We start from the raw sequence: 17,408 nt of genomic DNA, 5'->3' as shown, positions 1-17,408 counted from the left end.
TGTCACTGCTCATTTTAATTTTTTGCTTCCACCTTGATGATAGAGAAGAGGTCAACTGATTGTATTGTTGAGTTGTACATACCTCCCCATACCTGTCTCTAACTGTTTATATGAGAGGATTTGATGTTTCTCGTTTACAATGTCATTCACAAAAGTAATTCCTTTAATGAACATTTGTTTAAAGAAAATAACTTTGCCTCCACTCAAAATGTTAGAGTTAAGCCACAAGATTTGTTGCAATATATCTTCAGCTTTTTCTGGCGGATAATACTGAAAGTGAAGCCAACTTTGCAGTGCCTCCATCAAGAAGCTAGAAGCTTTCTGTATAATGCTTTCCATCTTATTAAAGTGTGTTGGACTAATCTGTAAAAATGGGTACATTTTTTTCTCAAACAACGGATGGATGTTTCTGAGCAATTTGCTTGAAAACCAGTCTGGATTAAAATAAAATTTTTGTATGAGAGATGCTTTTAATGATTTATTCATTGCTCTCAGGTTTAACAGTTGCGTACCACCTACCTCATAATCATTATATAGATATGCTCGTCTAACTTTATCTTTTTTTGCCATTCCAGATAAACTTAAATATTTGTTGTTCATATTCTTTAAAAAAGATTTCAGGAGGTGAAGGGAGTGCTAACATTAAATACGTAAATTGAGACACAACTAAGGAATTTATAAGTGTTACTTTACAGTCAGATGATTACCTTGCCATGGCTGTAAAATGGAATTTAATTTACTCAACTTGCATTTATAATTAATTAAGGATATTTCTTCAATATTGTGGGGTATATGGATGCCAAGAATGTTGACGGCTCCATCTACCCATTCCACCGGAAGATCACATGGAAGACAGAAATCACTATTCTTCAAATAACCAAGTCGCAATATCCTACATTTCTCATAATTGGGTTTAAGCCCTGATATTTTTGAAAAGTTATTCAGGTCACTAATCAGATTATAAAGCGATTCATTGTCTGGTTTTATCATGAAACTGGAGTCATCTGCATACATACATACTTTATTATTAATACCATTTAATTCTAAACCTTTTATTCCTCTGTTAGATCTTACTTTCATTGCCAAGATCTCAATTGCAATGATAAAAAGATAGGGAGACAAAGGACAGCCTTGCTTGACTCCCCTTCGTATTGCTATTGACTTGGATAAATGCCCATTATTTAGAACTTTGCAGATAGCGCCTTCATACATCACTTTGACCCACTCTATTAAAGAGTCTCCAAAGTTAAAGTGTTTTAAACATTTGTTAATGAAGCCCCAACTGATTTTATCGAAGGCCTTCTCAAAATCAGCAATAAATATTAATCCAGCTTTGTTTTTGTTATCATAGTGTTCAATTATTTCAATTATTTGTCTGATACTATTTGATATGTTCCGTCCTTGTATGAAACCTGTTTGGTCATTATGTATTATTGATGGTAGTACTTTTTTAATTCTTGTTGCAATACATTTTGCCAGTATTTTGGAGTCATACCCCTGTAAGGTGAGAGGTCTCCAGTTTTTAAGTTGAGTGGGGTCTTTATATTTTCCATTAGGGTCTTGTTTGAGGAGCAAAGAGATTACGCTTTGCTTTTGTGTATCTGAAAGTGTACCTTTTTCATAAGAGAAATTAAAACACTCCAGTAAAGGGTTTTTAATCAAGTCATAAAAAGTCTGGTAAACTTCAATGGGGATCCCATCTAGTCCTGGTGTTTTTCCTTTTTTAAATGAAAAAATTGCTTCTTTGAGTTCCTCCTCTGTGATGGGACCTTCACATGATTGTTTTGATTCTTCATCAATTTGAACTTTCTTTTGAAAAAAGGTGTCATCATGTTCATCTATATGATCTGGTGTAAATATGTCAGTAAAATAATTCTCAATGTCTTCCATGATTTCTTCTGTTGTGGTTTTTATAATATTTTTACTATCTATTAGTCGATGGATATTTTTCTTGGATACATTATTTCGTTGTAAGCTCAAGAATAATTTATTACATTTTTCTCCTTTTTCCATCCATTCAGCTTTTTTTGAATAATATGTATTATTTATTTTCTCTTGCATTAATTGTTCGTATTCTTGTTGTTTCTGTTCCAGTCTATCAAACATACTTTGTGTAGCATTGACTTTGTCCGCAAGTGCGGTTAACGTGTCAATCTCATTTTTTATGTTCAATTCTTTTAATTCATTTTGTTTTTTTGTAAATGATGCCATTTTTATTGTGTGTCCTCTGAAAACACACTTAAATGTATCCCATACAATTTGAGGGTCTGCTGAGCCTACATTATCTAAGAAAAAGTTCTTGATGAAAATGTTAGTTTTGTCTATGAAGACAGAATCCTCCAGCAGTTTCTGGTTAAATTTCCAATAGGATTTACCTCTAGGATGATCTGCTATATCTAAGTGCAAAGAAATTAATTGATGGTCTGATCTTATTTTATCTTCATTGCTTTTTTAACCTTTGAAACCAGAGAAAAGGAAATTAAAAAATAGTCAATACGGCTTGCTTGATTTTGTCTTCTCCATGTATAGTTCCGTAATTTAGGATTCTTTAATCTCCAAATATCCACCATGTCTTTACCATTCATTATTGCTTTAATTTCTTTCTGACTTTGGGGATGGTACTCGGTTCTAATACCCCCTTTACGGTCAATTTCCCCATTTTGGACCACATTGTGATCTCCGACCATGATATAATAATCACACTTATAAGAATCTTCATTCATTTCATCATGTATGCTTCCAAAAAAAGTTGGATCATCAGAATTTGGCCCATATACATTAACTAAGCAGATACATTTTTCCTCTACAGCCATTCTTAGGATTAACCATCTCCCTTGAGGGTCAGAGTCATATCCATGTATTTTAATTGTTAAGTGTTTTCCAAGTAATACCATCACCCCCCGTTTGTTTTTGGAACCATGTGAAAATATTACTGGCCCTCCCCATTCCTCTCTCCAGAGATGTTCATCAGCTGATTCTGAGTGAGTCTCTTGTAAGCAAATTAAACTAAAGTGTTTTTCTTTGAGCCAAGTAAAAACTTGATTACGCTTTTTCTTGTCAGCTAGCCCATTTGTATTATAGCTTGCTATTCTATATTCTCCACTTGACATTTTGTTTTACTTTTCTTATTCTATAGCCTAAAAGGTGGTTCAATATCATTATCCATAGGCTTAAACCTAGGAAAAAAGTAAAAATATATCCAACTAAAGCTATCAGTCCATTCCTTTCTCAAATATTTCCTGTCGGGTATTTCCCTCCTCCCCTCCCCCCAATCCTTCCCTCCCCCATTTAGAAACAAAAATCCCCACCCAAAAACAAAACAAATCAACATAAAACACAAAAGTGAGTCTCCAATCCCTATTGCTACCCCTTACGTATTCTTTTTTTGGAGTGCATGAGGAAAAAAAAAGAAAAAAAAACAAACGAAAAATAATTAATTAATTAATCATCATCATCATCATCATCATCATCATCATCATCATCATCATCAATCATCATCATCATCATCATCATCTCCTGCTAAAGTATTAAGTGTCATGGCTCCAGGACAATTCTTTTAAAAAGATGGTCAAAAATATGAAGTGGTGTGCGTGCGTTTGTGTGTGCATGTGTGCACCCTCATGTATGTGCATGTGTGCATTTGTTTGTGTGTCTGTGTAACCAACCTTTAAAGTCAATGAAAAAATGTGGACAATGGTTTGTCACCCTCACCTAGCCACATATCACAGATGTGAACGGCAGATGAAGAATGAGAGAAGTTTCTTGTGTGTGAAATATGTCATTACACCAGAACGACCATGCAGAAAGGTGACAAGGTTGATTACAACAGAATGAGGTTATGTGGAAGCCAATTACCCCTTTACACACACACACGCGCACACACACACACATGCACGCACACACAAACATGCACGCACGCACGCAGGCACGCGCACACACACACACACACACACACACACACACACACACACACACACACACACACACACACACACACACACACACACACACACACACACACACACACACACACACACACACACACACACACACAGTAGAGGCCTCAGGGAAGTGGTGACCATGTTGTGACATCATCCGACCTGGTTCAGAAGTGACCTTTTTTGCCATTTACGCACTGTGAGGCGAGATTTATGGATTGACTCCTTTGTTTTGTTCAAAGAGCATGGAGAACGGCTTTGGGTTTTTGCTCTGGCACATAACCTTCTCTCTAGTCACGATAAAAGCAAAGTGGAAAATTGATTCTTATCAATATGATTTCTGTTTTTGTTAGAAAAAAAGACTGAACTGCTAAAAACGTTCACAGGGAATAAAAAAAAAGCAGAGCGGGAGTAAGTGTATGGACCTTCCATTTTATTTTTAGCTTTTCAAGTCGTTTAACTTTCTTGTCCTGCCCACCACTCTTCACTTCAATTCGTGATCATAATTTAAGTCCCTATGTGTTCCTTTGTCACATATAATTGATAAATACACAAAACATGGCCAGAAGCCAGACATGTTGCCATGTCATCCGTAAATGTGCAAGAGAAAACTTCATGTTATTCCTCCTGCAATCATTTTGTTGTGCTGAAAGTTTTTCAAACTCCGCCCGCAAAGGATGAAAACACAGGAAATATCAAAATCCCCATCTTTGGCCTCCTCATAAGCCACAACAAGTCTTCATACCTCTATTTACAGTCCTAACTATCTGCTCAACCGACCCCATCCACCCCTGCTCCTGCACCGATCATCTAACTCTTATACCCTTCATCTCCTCCTCCGCCCCATCACTTCTCTTCCCCACCGCTCCACTTTGCCAGGGCTGGGGTACAGGGCAATTTCCAGGTGGCCTGACAGCCGACAGTTTCTTAGTTTGTTTTCTCTGCAATTGGCCTACAGTTTAGAGGGGGTTGGCCCATGGTGGGTCCATCTTCAATGAAAGGAAGAAGAAATCCGCACTCACAAACTGCGTCTCATTATTTATTTATATTACCACCATGTCCAAAAAGCAAACGCGTTTCGGCTAACAAGCCTTCATCAGTGCGTGGTACCATCTTCAATGAAGACAGTATACGGAGTCAAGCATAGTACGAAAAAATGGGTTGTATGTGATGGAGGCTAAATTAAGACAAAAAAGCCCGGGTGTTTTTCTTTTCCGTCCCCGCCCAGCCCAGCCCGGCACGTTGCTATCCCAACCTCATCACCCTCATCAACCCCTCTACCCATCCCTCGCCCTCTCGGGAGCGCACCACCTGTGTGATTCCTTTGCCCTTGGCATGCATGCCAACGAACGCTGTCCCACTGAGGAGAACCCAGCTATGCGATGGGAGTCGGAGATAACAGCCGTGCCATTCATTCGGCTGGGGCTTGCTTGCTGAACTGAGCTGAGCAAGAGCTGAGAGCAGGGCTGGACTGGCCATCTGGCATAGCGGGCATGTCCCGGTGGGCCCCACTACCCTGGTGGGCCCCTATTTTCAGAAATGTAAAAAAAATATTTAAAAAAATGTGCAGGGCCCACCCGTGAGTCAGTTCTGCACCGGTAATTATGAGGGGCCCTTTAAGGCAAAAGTGCCCGGGCCCTATTTCTTGCCCAGTCCAGCCCTGGCTGAGAGGAGCGCCCAGACCCGGGGCCGGCAGTCCAGATGGGCTTCAGGTATTTTGTAGAGAGAGGCGATAGATAAGGAACCCTCCGTTGGTTGTGACACGCTTCGTTTGTCCTCCTCCCTCTGCGTTGCAACCGTGGCTAGAACTTGGCCCAGGTATGCCTGGAATGTATTATTTGGGGTCACCTGCGAAATTAAAAGTGAAGCGCAGCACGGCATGGAAATGAGGAAGGAGAATGGCCTCAAAAAAAAAAAAACAAGGAACACCCACAAATCAACAGCTGTTCAGTTTTAAAAACTTAACGGGGCAAAGCAACAGGCCACCGGCATCCTCAGTGAAAGCTCTGGCAGGTGAGTGAGGCGTGGAGAGAGATGGGTGTTTTATCAGGACAGATTATGCTGCTGCTGCTGCTGCTGCTGCTGCTGCTACTGCGGCTGAAGCTGCATTGTTGTTGGAAACATGTAGGCATATCAGTTAAGAGAGGCGACCTAAACTAGAGCACCATGCACATGCACGTGAATCTCTTTAGCAGTCAAATCTCTTTTTTCTTTTTCATAAAAAAATCTGTGTAATCTGTGTAATCACCAGGCCCAGAGTGAACCCCCTTGTCAGGTCAGGAGTTTCATGCCCAAATCCAGGCCACTTTTCAGATGAGGTAGCCTGGCTATCGCAACCTTATCTCAGATGAGACATACCCGTGATTTGAAAAAGTGGAAAAGCAGCCTGGTAGGCAGCACCTACAATGTTTTTTTTTTTTGGTTCGCTTACAGTAGGTTGGAAACTTGTATCATTTAAAAAATGCAATCAGCATTTTTCTGTTCATTTTATGCCATCTACTGTAGCTGACATATGGCCTGGCCTAACATGTGTTCACCAAACAGCAGCATCACACTGGCTAAATGTCATTAGCCTACATGTCTTTGTTGCTTAAGAACATATTATGATTGATCTATTATTACAATTTAACTAATTGAGTGAAACACTGATGTTGGGCGTTTTAATTTATGTAGAATTTGCAATCTGAATGCCTGATTTGAACAATTTAACATGTAGAATTTGCAATCTGAATGCCTGATTTGAACAATTTAGCATGGGTCTATACCCTAACATGTATTTTTATTTTGGGTATATTTTACACCGCTCCTCATGGGCAATGCCTGTGATATGGCCTGTTAGCACACTGCACCCCATTACATACTAGTCTATGGGGGCTTAGACTCAAAAAGGTGCTGAAAGCATGGTGCCTCATGTCAAATTCATTCGCCTGTAGGGCTGATCCATCAAGGTTAAAGAGGTTTCCCCCTAGCTACTCTGTGTCTTGGTAAGCACGATCCATAGGGCTGAGATATACAGCGTCTAGGCATGTCACAATGGCTTGGCCTATAATCTCCATTGCCTCTGGAAAGGTAAAAAAAAAATTTGGCCAGTGGTTGGACGATTGTAAAAAATGTTTTGGCCATGTACTCCTTCAGGCTGTGCCCTTTGCAAATGCGACTTTTCTTTTCTTTTCTTTTCTTTTTCTTCTTCTTCTTCTTCTTCTTCTTCTTCTTCTTCTTCTTCTTCTTCTTCTTCTTCTTCTTCTTCTTCTTCTTCTTCTTCTTCTTCTTCTTCTATCTCTACCTGGATCAATACTCAATCTAATTAGAATATCCTGTTTCCATGAACTTATTGGAATTTGTTAAAAGAGTCTGGTTGAAGGCAATTAACAAGTCAAGTCAAGTCAAGTAGGTTTTATTGTCAATTTCTTTACATGCACTGGTCATACAAAGAATTTGAAATTACATTTCTTGCTTTCCCATACAGACATAGACTAATCTAGGTAAGGACATAGACAGTATAGACATAGACAGTACTTATACATGGACTTAAGAGAGTATGGACATAGACAGTGCTCATACAGACATTTAAAGTGGACAACAGATGACTTGTAGAGGACATACATTAAGAGGTAATTGTTGTGCTTTTGTGCTTTTCCTAAAAAGTCCTTTATAGCGTTCTGACATAGTAATAGTAGCATTTTGAAGAAAAATAAATATTAACCCCTTAAGTCACGGCTTTATAACTTAGCCGTTACCAGAATGGCAATGACCAAGTCGTAATGTATTACTAAAGGCCCTGTGGGCTGTCATAGTAGTGTAGTACTATAGTAGTTAACTTTCAATGTCTATTACAGCGTGCCTCAGGAAGTACGGCACGCATTAAGGGGCTATACTTCTTATAGGTTGAAGTACAAGCTACGAGCCTTGTTCCCTCCAATTTATCTCTTCTGATTGAGATTAGTATAGTTTAGTTTATTGAGTTTATTTCAATAGGGACCATGTGCAAAGTAGCCTACATGAGTTACAAAAGTAAAAAGATGACCTGCACTAGATCATAGTTTACAAATTTTACTTCTGGCCTTGTCAGAGGGCTTACTGGAGAGTTAAGGCATTATATGACAGCAACATACGCATGTCACAATCACCCAAATGCCCGAGACGCAGCCAGAGCAAGACATGGATCTATCTACTGAAATCCTGTCATCCAATGCTTTTTCTTTTTTTTGTCATCAGTCTTTGCTGTGTGCTCTCCAACAGCATTAAAGTCGGGTGTAATAATGCCTTTTTGGGGCCCACAGTGTACCTTAGTTTGTGGAAGGGTAATTGTGACCATCTGGATGTTATCCTTCCTCCAATGGAAGCCCTACATTATTACCTTTAACTACATAACCACCACAGACAAAATCATTTGTCTCTGACTGTCTCAGTTGCTTCAGCTCTCTCTCTCTCCCTCTCTCTCTCTGCCTCTGTCTCGAGTACACATCTATTTGATTTCAAGATGAAAGATTCGGACCCTGTCAACAAGAAATCCATCTCACCTAATAAAATTGGACCATGCAGCCCGTGTAGAGTCAAGTTGACCTCTCTCCATCCTAGCTGTTATTATTGAAAAGCTATAGTAACTTATTTTCTCTTTCTTGTGTGCGAGTGGGGGCCCCCATTTACAAACCATCTCTTGGGGCTTTTTGAAACCACCAGAGGATCAGGTATCATGGAGTGGAGAGTGGGATAGGGAGTACTGCAATCAAGGCCAGGTTATGTAAGGTGTGAGGGGACAATCTTTTAGCTGTGGAAGCGAGAAGCCGTATCCATTTCTGCCTCCGCCGCCACTGCCAAGACTCCCTTAACAGACAAAGTTTACTTTTTGGGCTGTGGGAGAGATGGGGAGAGCTAAACTCCAATCTTCCTCCATCCAGGTTCAGATTAGGGCTCCCTTTCAAGGGAGAAACTATGCAGCAGTCCTCATTTTCTTTTTCGCCTTTGGAGCAACTAAATGCAGAGGTTTGGAACTGCGAGGCAGGACACAGAACAGATGTATAAAATATATTGAATATCATTTCTACTGAAATATTCAGCTCTCACATAGAAAAGGCATGCCATTAGATCACATTACTGGCTGGCTTTTACCCTAGAGGGTTTACAGTGGGATATCTCCTGAGGGATTTTTGCACAGCAGTCAATGGTAGCTCCATAAATCACCATGGTTACAGGGAGCCAACTCTTGTGGGATGCTGAGAGAATGGGCTCCCGTCCCCCCTTGTCACGCAAGCAAGTGGCACCTTCTTGTCTGGAACTGTTGCTGTTCCTCAGGACCTCGCCTGACTCTCTCTCTCTCTCTCTCTCTCTCTCTCTCTCTCTCTCTCTCTCTCTCTCTCTCTCCCTCTCGCAATGTGACAGCGGTTATGTAACTTTACAGTGGTTGGGGAGGGAAGAATGCTTTTTGTTGGGTCTTTGTTCGTTCCCAGCCTGTTCATCAGCCATTATCTGGCATCCGCCTTGCCCTGCCCTCCCCACGGTCTGTTTCACCTCCCTCAGATTAAACAACGTAGAAAATAACGGGGCCTTCTCAAAAACAGTGGCCATTGCCAGAGTAATCAAACAGTGACCTTTCGTTTTCTTTTCTTTCTTGGGAGCCTGGTGGTGGGGGTGGACCAAAGCTCAATTACTGTACACTGAAATATGTTGGGCAGAGGCATTACTGTAAGATCAATTTCCATCGTGTATGAGCTGCATTTTCACCTTTTGTTTCAGGGCAGGATATGTGATTTTGTTCTGTAATGAAATGCATTGTCTGGTATGTTAACCTTTTGAGGGTGGGTGGGAGCTGTTTGAGATTGTATGAAAAGAATGCATCATACAACATTGTAAACAGCCTGTAGATTAGAACTTCACATTATGTTCTCAAGAACTAAACATTCCTTTCAACATTCACCCCACCAGATAGATATCAGCCACACACTCATTACGAATAAAAAAAAATGAAAATAAAAATAACGTTTAATCAAAAATATATAATTAAATATAGTATATACATAGTACATTTACATATAGACTAGATACAAGGTGGGAGTACACTAACCCACTTTCCCAGTTTACATCACTCTCCTAAAATTACTGTAATCCAAGCTAGGCCTACTTTGCAAGATGAAAGTAGGCCTTGATGGCGCAATACAGTGGGAATAGTGTGTATATTAGTGTGTGTGTGTGTGTGTGTGTGTGTGTGTGTGTGTGTGTGTGTGTGTGTGTGTGTGTGTGTGTGTGTGTGTGTGTGTGTGTGTGTGTTTGTGTGTGTGTGTGTGTGCGTGCGTGCGCGCTTAGCCATAAGTCACTACCCAGTGATTTTGCACGGCAGTCTAAGTGTTCTCTTGGCACAGTTTGAAGTGGTCTAAATGTGTCTTTGCATAACAAATGCTTTCCCACTTCACCCTTTATTTAAATATCAAGCTTCCATCCATTTACAGAATGATTCATATGAATCTGAAGTGAATATTTCAGGTAAAATTGTATGGAAATTACTCATGAAATGGCATCACTCTGGACTTATTTGTGAGTTCAGTTGCATTTCATTTTATGTAGCCTAGATACACAAAAGTGAATGTCCTCAGATGTTTCAACACATTTTGTTTTACTGTACTCAACACTTCAAATCTCCACAGTAATTAAAAATTATGCACATTATGGGCTTTGGTCCCTCTTTCTATTTGTTTGGTAGATCTTCAAAAGCGAGTCACATGAAGCTAAAATAATTTAAAGAATATGTCAGGTTCCATTTAATTTAATAAACAAAGCAAACAATTCTGAATGCAATTTTTATATTGAAAAGTTATGAATTGGATTTGGTGGTATTGCTCTTCTCAGAGGAGTCTCCTGGTTTTCCATGAGCACCATGAAAAGCAAAAATAGCAGGGCATAGCAGTAGCATAGGGAATGCTCACCTAATTTAAGTGTAGGAGAAAAAATAATTCCCCCATGAGCAGGCAACATGAAAAAGAGTAGCCTAAGCCAGGGGTTCCCAAACATAACCAATGCAAGGCCCTCCATATACTGGTAAACCTCAGCTAAGGCCCCCCTAATATGGAAAGTGGGTTACACCCCGCCATTCCGACGCACCCCAATCCTGACATTGACGTTTTATTGCAAGGAACCGTTTTTCCTACCCAGGCTCCGCCCTCGCAGTGACGCAACACATTCGGCTCATCTACACTATCAGGCCAGAAGCTTGTTTATGAAGATTCCCTTCCCTCCACAGCGGGAAACTCCACCCACTTTGCCGGGAACTAGTCAACTTTGAGCATTTACAACCGTCCTGGGTAGAGGCGTGTTCAAGGCGGTGACGTTGTTCAAGCAGAGACGTTTTATTGGGACTAAAAAATGTTTGGTTTAAACTTAGGCTCAGCCTGTTCTGCCCTCGACCAATAGCAAATGAAGGGAGGTGGGTCAACCATGCAGTTATTAATGCCATTAACAATGTTCGCTGTTATGCTCCTGCAAATGTCAATAGAGTTAGGACGTTGTTCACGCGCCTCTAAGCACTTGCAACAATGTTTAAATGACTCGGAATGGCTCGGAATGACAATCAAATACTGTCGGAATGGCGGTGTGTCGGAATGGCGATTGCCCCCTGGAAAGGGTATAAACACCCTGCCAATAAAAAAATTCTGCACACCATTTACATCATGTAAATCTATCGAAGTAGAACAGGCAACATACTGTAGCCTATAGCAGTGGCCATGCAAAGCAAGAATGTATACAAATCCAGGGCATTCGAATGTGTCTTGAAGTAAACAAATTTGCATATTTTAAGTAACAGACCCTTAAAGTGGTAGTTCGCTATTTTAGACATTAAGCCCTGTTTCTGTGACTTCTGGGGTGAAGTAGAGATGTTCTCATCACAATTTTGACATTTGGTGCTGAACGGAGCATTTGGGTATCCAAGACTTCAGCCCCCCCACCTTTACATTGACTCCAATAGAGCACTCAAGCAATCGATTATAAAATGGCATTAAACTTTTGTTTGAGAAGACATGGAACTCACCGTGTGGTCAGTGGTAGACAGCGATAAATTGACCCGAAAATTGCAGCGAAATATGCCTTCTAACTGTTGTTTAGCATTTGGCGGACCTATTTTTCCCCAGACGCCGTTGAATAGCAGTAGACATCCAGCCAGTAGGTAGCGATAGTGTGTTGTTTATGTAGACATCAAGGAGCGAGGTAGAACGGCTATCTTTGAGTGGGACTGGCTACAAAAACTACAGCTTGCATACAAACCATAGATAGTAACGTAAACAAACGCACCCCCATTTCCGGTCGCGCGGAGTAATACTAGTCAAACCAATACAATCAATGAAGACGGACAATAATGAATATATCTTCTCTGGAAGCGTATTTCGCGGTGATTTTCGAGCCAACGTATCGCTGCCCACCTCTGACCACTCGGTGAGTTTCATGTCTCTGCAAACGAAAGTTTAATGCCATTTTATGATCGATTGCTTGAGTGCTTCATTGGAGTCAATGTAAAGGTGGGGGGGGCTGCAGTCTTGAATACCCAAATGCTCCGTTCAGCACCAAATGTCAAAATTGTGATGAGAACATCTCTACTTCACCCCAGAAGTCACACAAACAAGGCTTAATGTCTAAAATAGCGAACTACCACTTTAAGCATCTCCTTGCAGGTCCCCAGGGCTCCCTGACCCCCACTTTGAAAACCACTGGCCCATGTCATACACAACATGGTGGAGCTGTGGGTGGGTGTGAGCTGGGTGGGGAAGAATGAAGCAGGAAAGAGTTTGGAACAAAACGCGGAACTTTTAAAAGGCGCCAAATTTGAAACTGACAAATGAGGAGTGAGGAGAGTTGATTCGCTGATCCAGAGCCCCTGAGACGAATTAGAAGCGGCAAAGTCTTGACTATCACTTGCTAGAAATAATGCTGACAAGATTTTTGATACCAGTGATAGAAAAGATACATGATTTTTTTTTCAAAAAAATGTGTTTGTTCTTTTTATTAGTTTATTAACGACAGGACAGTGAGAGAGCAGGGAGCGATGGGGAAGGTACGGCAAAGGACCTGGTCCGGAATCGAACATGGGTCGCCGGTGTAACTGCCTATGCTCTACTGTTAGAGCCATGGTAGGGCCAGAAAGATGAATTTTCAAAATGTCTTGCTTACTTGCAAAGATGAACCATTTCAAATATGAAATATCCGAACATGTCAGTCTATATCACATTTATATTTAACAATTGTACATTTCAAACACAACATTCATACATAACAGAGGGTTTTCATTTAACTTCTAGTATACCCACGCAGGCAACCCCTGACAGGGTCATCCTACATGTGCGTTCCCCGGGTCCTATGTTCCCCGCAACCAGAGAACTTAGGAACCTTTTTTTCAAAAAAGACTTCCAAGTAGACTGCTGCCGCATGGCAAAGTGCAGGTTGTTGTTGAACCTGTGACAGGTTAGGTTTAGGGATAGTTTTGGTCAGGGCACACATTTACAACTCAGAAACATTGCCTTACTGACAGGTTAGGTTTAGGGATGATTTTGGGAAGGGTTAGATACAATGCGGGGAACATAGAACCCTTTAAAAAAAAAAGGGCCCTAAGGTCCTCAGTCTCATTTAAAGACCGGGGAACATATAGGACCCGGGGAACATGTCAATGTATGATAACTCACTGCATGATATCTTTTCTTTAGCTTGGTTTAAATTATATTTTAAAATGAAGATGTCTTATTTATTCCTTCAAGACATTGGTTGCTTTTAGCAGTGATGTTAACGCAATGTTCATTCGACTCCTCTCCACCCCAAAACTGTCAAGGACAATCAGCTCCTTTTGTGGTTTCCATGCCGACTTTCCCAATGCAGTTACTGTTCCTTTGCTTTCCACATCTCCTCCCAAAGTAAACATTTAAAGTCATCACTGACAAACACAACTTAAATACAGGGCCGTTTCATGGCATTTGGGAGCCCTTGGAAGAGAGCAACCTCCCCTCACATCACGTGAATAGTCAACAGCAACACTGGGGCCCCAGGGCCCAGCCAAAGCTGTCAGCTGCCCTGTCCCAGGTGTGCATGTATTCATGATTGTGCACACTCTCACTTAGCCATGTCCTGTGTGTCTCTGCACTCCAAACTGTTGAGGATCGGAGCCCCCCTTTGAGAGAGATTTTGATAGCAGTGCCATTGCACTTTTTTTCTATCATTGAATTTAGGGAGATGCTGCCACACTAACTAAGTTGTCATTACCCACCATTTGAATACAAGTACATAACCAGTCATTACCTACAAGGGCCCCCCTTTCATCTGGGGGGCCCCTAGGCAATTACCTAGTTTGTGTGACTGGTTGTGACGGGCTGGCTTACAAAACAAGTCCAGGAAGTCTAAGGAGTGCTAGCATTTGACACTAGAGATGTTGTAATCAGGACTTCACGTAAGGGCCGCCACCTAAGATAGTGTAAATACTCAAGGCTTTAGTTTCCAGGGATGTGAAAGAGGATCCTAAATTACAAATGACTTTCGAAAGTAGTCGTCGCTCGGAATGACCGTCAAATACGAGCCTTTGCCAAGACTTCAAAGTGCACTCAGCTGCAGCCCCCAAAACAGACACTCTGAATAAGTTTCAATTCCGGATAAGTATAATGCTTTGAATGTATCTGGAGTGCTCTTGTTTTATTTCTTTGACCGCAAGATAACTTCATCAACAGACCACCACCAGAGAAGATGATGGATGAGACAAGGGGACCCCCTCTTGTGTGTGTGTGTGTGTGTGTGTGTGTGTGTGTGTGTGTGTGTGTGTGTGTGTGTGTGTGTGTGTGTGTGTGTGTGTGTGTGTGTGTGTGCAGGGCCGCTGACAGCTTAGATCATCTGAAAGCCCCCCCCCCCCCCCCCCCCCCCCCCCCCCCCCCCCCCCCCCCCCACCCCCCCCCCCCACCCCCCCCCCCCCCCCAATACATAAAATGCAATGAGGACCCAATTCTGGGCCCTCCATCTCTTTGGGCCATCTCCTTGGGAACCCCCCGTCAGCTACCCTGTGTGTTTGCGGGTACACTGAAAAAAGAGGGAATGGCGGGTCTTTGAATTAACCTATATAAAGTAAATAGATGCAAAACAATTCATTAACATTCCTTGAGTAAACATGATTTCATCAAATAAGGATAATGTGTTCTTGGAGACTGCTGAATTGGCATGTTTCTAATGCTTTGAATGAACATGATTAAGTTGTGTCTGGGGTGGCCTCCAGTCCTGAGGTGGCGCTAGTGCACCACTTTCTAAGACAAGAAGAAGCCGGAAAGTTCCAAAGCCAGAGAGCCGTTCGCCTCTCAGTCAGCTCGGTCCTACTCTTCAGTCTCATCTCGCTGGAATAGTGTTGTCATGTGTGAAGATATACACGAAATTGAGTAAGTAACTGAAGTACTTTCATTTATGGTGGGCGATGTAGTACTGCTCTTGTGTCTTTTGTGTGTGGAAGCTGAGCTTAGACTCTACTACATTTACCCGCGCAGTGCTCTTTGCTTAGTAACAGGTGCTCTGCAAACACATGCAGTTGGCTATGCATCATGTCATTTTCGAAAAGAATGGAAGATATGTAGGCTACATTTAGGATATTCAAAGGATGTAGTAAAATTTGCTACTGTACAACAATCTAGCTGGTCATCTTCAGTTAATAGCTATATTTGCGCGGGAGGGTCTGATCCGTTAATGGGGGAGGGGTGGTGTGGTGGGGGTTATGCACAAGGAACTAGAACTTGATCGAACACGTTGCATGCTCACGAGAACAGAGGGCTGGCGTCGTTTCGGTGTGTTCATTTTAAGCCAAGTAGAACTATTCTATTTTTAAAGTTTTCTTTTTTGACCCAACCCAGGTGTTTAATGCACACATGCACTTGTGGTCTTAACCGAAGGTTAATCAAATGTAAGCTTTCCTGCACACGAAGTCAAAGAACAACCGACCTAGATAGAGTGCATATAACCTGAATTTAAACTTTGCACAGGGAATTGGATGAAACATGTGGGAATAGTATCCTATTTATTGAAGTGCATAGCACTTTTTTTTTTACTTGCACTTATGGTGCAATGCAAAGCATGCACTGCCTTGTTATCTCGTTTTACTTAGCCTGTATCTTCCTCTTTTAAGTGGAGCATTGTTTACAAGTAGCCTAGTTTACAGAATGCATGCTCCTCATTCACGAATCCTGTGCTGTTTATTAATGCTTCACCTCACCAATTCCTCCTTTCTTTCTTTCTTTCTTTCTTTCTTTCTTTCTTTCTTTCTTTCTTTCTTTCTTTCTTTAAGGACTTCTGGCACAGCGGCCTGCACTGTTCGAAGTCTGTAAGGTAAGACATTCAATGCTGATTGTCTTTAAGGTTTTTAGTGTGTGTGTGTGTGTGTGTGTGTGTGTGTGTGGTGTGTATGTGTGTGTGTGTGTGTGTGTGTGTGTGTGTGTGTGTGTGTGTGTGTGTTTTCCCTAATGTTTATGATTTGTCAATCCTTTGGGCTGTTTATGTCTTTTCAGATCAGTGCTGAATTCAAAAGAATCACCACAGTTCCCCTGCAATCCAACTGTTGCTGAATTGGCTGATGTAAGTTTCTGTATTTTTTGCCTGTCTACTTGATGGTTCCTGAGCAGAAAGCCTTTTTTTTACTATTAAGTTACACCCCTGCATGTTAAAACCCCATAGAGAGGATCATGATCTGCCTTAGTAGTCATGGTACCAGTACATTCATATGCCATGTTTCTTTTGGTGGCAGTCAGCTTCCCAATGTTGATGCCATTCATAGAATCTCAAAAAAAACAAATCAGTCCCACCACCATTTTTGACCGTAAACATGGGACTATTTTCTTTATACTTCTCCCTTGGCTACTACCACACATGCTTGAAACCATCAAAAAGCAAATGTGTTCATCGTGGTTTCATCAGAGACAACCAGACTTCAGATATGGATTGCTGGAACCATGTCCTCTGGTCTGATGACGCCAACATGAACACATTTTTTAGGATGGTGTCAAGCATGTGTGATCTTAACCAAGTGAGTAGTACAAAGTAAACTGTCCCATGCTCATGGTCAAGAAGTGGTAGTGAGGACAGACATGGTTTTAGGCTGGATGCATGGCGTCAATATTGGACATCTGAATTTCACCAACATGTACCATGACAATTGAAGCAGATCATGATGCAGTCTGCGATTTTAAAGGTGCAGAGTAAGTAGTGTATTTCCAGAACTCATGGTGCACAGGTTACAAATGTTCTCCTTTTTTATTCTTTCTTTCTTTCTTTCTTTCTTTCTTTCTTTCTTTCTTTCTTTCTTTCTTCATTTCATTAAGTTGTACAAGATGCACCATTTCTGAGGACTTCTGGCACAGTGGCCTGCACTGTTTAAAGTTCGCAAGGTAAGACATTCAATTTGGATTGTCTTTAATGTTTTTTTGTGAATTACAGCGTTTTATCTCCTTTCTTGAATGTGTGTGTGGCTTTCTCCTAATGTTA

Source organism: Engraulis encrasicolus, chromosome 15, assembly GCF_034702125.1.
Source record: "Engraulis encrasicolus isolate BLACKSEA-1 chromosome 15, IST_EnEncr_1.0, whole genome shotgun sequence".
Classification (NCBI taxonomy): Eukaryota; Metazoa; Chordata; class Actinopteri; order Clupeiformes; family Engraulidae; genus Engraulis; species Engraulis encrasicolus.
Note: the sequence above shows the minus strand (reverse complement) of the source record.